This window comes from Camellia sinensis, chromosome 7 (assembly GCF_055761805.1).
Source record: "Camellia sinensis isolate YWXY chromosome 7, ASM5576180v1, whole genome shotgun sequence".
In the NCBI taxonomy this organism is placed as follows: Eukaryota; Viridiplantae; Streptophyta; class Magnoliopsida; order Ericales; family Theaceae; genus Camellia; species Camellia sinensis.
This window is the reverse complement of record NC_138967.1, coordinates 161,125,027-161,127,995: the sequence shown is the minus strand read 5'-3', so window position 1 is coordinate 161,127,995 and position 2,969 is coordinate 161,125,027. Positions and strand designations below refer to the sequence as shown.

Here is a 2,969-nt window from a genome sequence, read left to right as displayed (position 1 = left end):
GGTGTGAATTCGAACAGAGGGATTTGGAAACATTCTCATGCCATTTTCTTGTGTTGGGCAATATCCACCAATTTGTATGGCTTCATTGTTAGGTAATGAGATATTTTGATTTACCAAAGGCCTCGAAGGAGACTCATACCATAACTGAGGTACAGGTGATGGTCTTTCATAATTTTGATTATTAGTCTGACCATTAGTATGTCCATCAATTTACATAGGTTGTTTATCTCTAGCCAATCTTTACTGAAGAACATTTGAATTTTCTTCCATGTGCCTTGTGATAGTTGGTTAATGGGAATTCATTCGATCCATGAAGGATGCTGCCCATCTTTCCATTGTATACATTAACTGTTGTTCGATGGCATCTACCAAGCCTCCCCACGAATTCATTGGCTGGGTAGACAGAACAGTGAATGGTCCAATTCCATGGCCTCATCCAATATTTTGAACATGTGGTGCATGTTTCGAGGTGCTGGTCTGTTCGACCATAGGTTCTAATAAAATAGGTGCTTCCATAGGATGTGTTATCACATTATCCTTTGGATCAGGTACTTCTACCTCTCCCTCCATACCTTCTTCCAGGTGTTCATTTTCTCATTGTCTCCTACGTCTAGCCATTTTAGGGTCCTACTGGGCGTGCCAAAAATATATGTTAGCTTTTTTGGCTTTCGAAGGTTAATAATGTAAATTTAAGCATGCCAGAAAGGATCAATTAGTCCTTATAGAATATTAATTGCCAACCAATTATCAGACGATTGTGTTATAGTTCTTTCAGCCTCAATGAAGAGGACTTTTACTGGTGGTTTGTTTAGGAGAAATTAGTAAATAATAATAAGTGAAGAACAATTTCAAAATCTAAATTTCATTAAGAAAATGAAAACTTACAATGATTTGACCCAGACTCGTAGAGGTTCACAGCAACAAAATATTTGAAACTACTCCTAGGAAATGAAGTGCAATACAGGAATTGAAGTGTTGGGAATGTAAAGAACTGAAAATGTAAAAAACTGGAAAGAAAATATTAAGTAAATGAATGGTTTCTGGATTTGAATCTGAATCTCTTCTCTTTAGCTTTCTCTACTATTTATACTCTTTAGTGATAACCGTCGAAGTGGCCTTCTAACCGTCGAAATACATCTCCACGATCTCTGGTCATGGCTTCGCTCAACTAGCTCCCACTACGCCTCTTTTGCAGTTAGGCTTTCTTTCTGAATTTGAATTTGAATTGTAGGTAACCATTAGGCTATGTCATCTCACACCTCTTGATTATTCAAATGCCACGCAGATCCGATACTACCAATATGAACTGCCACGTGTCTGTCTTTGATTGGAAACTTGCATTAATTCTCCAAACTACCCATTAGATGTCACGTGTCGCTCTGCGATTGGTTTTTACAAATTATACAGCCAACAGATACATAATAACCTACTTAACGTGTATTGTAATTTTTTATTTGTTAGTAGTACCATGTAGACAATGTCCATAAATTTCAAGGGATTGGCCTGGTAGTCAAGATCTGGGCTCTAGAGTATGCTTCCTCCCTAGTCTCTTTTGCAGCCAATTTATGTGAGATTTTGTCGCAACTTTAATTCGGCCTCAACTAGTGAATGCTGAATTTAATCACCCAAATTAATCGACCCATTTAGTTGGATATTGAAGTATAAAAAAATATATATAGACAGAATGCACATATCTATTTTGATAAAAACAACCTAAGACATTTTATTTTCCCTAGCCAAATAAAGACAAATCGTTATCATCTCCCACCTTTCTCATTTTGTTATCCAAAAAGAGAGAACACCTTCTTTTTTTTTTTTTTTTTTTTTTTTCTTTTTTCTGTTTTTTTTTTTAATCTCAACTTACAAAGAGGCCCCAAGAAGCATCAAACACTAATTATGTTAGAAATACTGATTATTATATCAATAAACATATCAACTAAGATATAAATCATAAATGTAAAATCAATTACTTAAAGTGAAATTTATTTAATATTATATTTAATTAATATATTTTTAATATATTAAATAGTATTTCTAATATTATTATAAACAGAGATGAAGAAACTAAAATGATTTGAATTAGGGGACTTGCACAGTGATGTCCCAAACGTTCCACAATACTACTAGCCATTAAATCCTTCCACAGTTGCAAACACACACTTCATTTATAGGGTGCGTAACTTATCACATTGGTGGTGGTGTAGATACGACAAATGTAATATTAAATTATTTTAAAGTCATAAGTAAAAAATATAATGGATCATAATTAAACATTATTTAAGATATATTAATACATTTTTTTGTCACAATTAAAATAATAACTGCAATAATGATAATCAACATCACAATAAATAATAATTACATTATAATCAAACATGACATGAGACTTAACCAAAGACTTTTTCGATCAGAACCAAAATAAAAATTGTCATAACTAATACAATAAGTCATAACTAATAATATAATAAATCCTAATTAAAAATAAAAATAAAAAATAATAATAAAAAAAAGCAAGCAAACAAACAAACGTCATAACTGTATATATGATAAATATATACATATATATATATATGTATAGTTGGATAGAAATATTAGATATCTGATATTGTGTTGGAATCTATTTGTCAAACTAAAAAACAAAAAATAAAAAGAAAAGGTGAATGACATAAAAGTTACAATCTTTTCTTTTTTCATCTATATATATATTTTAGAATTTTAAATCCAAGCACGAACGCATCCTGAGTAGCTAGTAGGAATATCGGTGATGCCATAGATAAGTTGTACAAAGATCACGAGTTGGCCTAATTGGAAAACACGATATAACCAACTAGGCTTAATTTAATTCGCTGTCATAATTTTTTTAAAAGTTTAATATTAAGGGAGAGATCATGAATTTAATTTTACAAAAACAAGTTGAATTAGAAAACAAGCACTAAATGCTTTGCAAGGGTTGGGAGGTTAATCTCTAT

General features: G+C 31.8%; 1 long non-coding RNA gene across 1 annotated transcript; it reads right to left on the bottom strand.

The window, feature by feature from the left end:
• Positions 1–846: 846 nt before the first annotated feature.
• LOC145795411 (uncharacterized) lies at positions 847–1,831 on the bottom strand. Its single transcript, XR_014336338.1, has 2 exons — positions 1,468–1,831; positions 847–1,379 (listed from the first exon to the last, which is right to left on the bottom strand). It is a non-coding gene; the product is annotated as an uncharacterized LOC145795411 (long non-coding RNA).
• Positions 1,832–2,969: the final 1,138 nt, after the last annotated feature.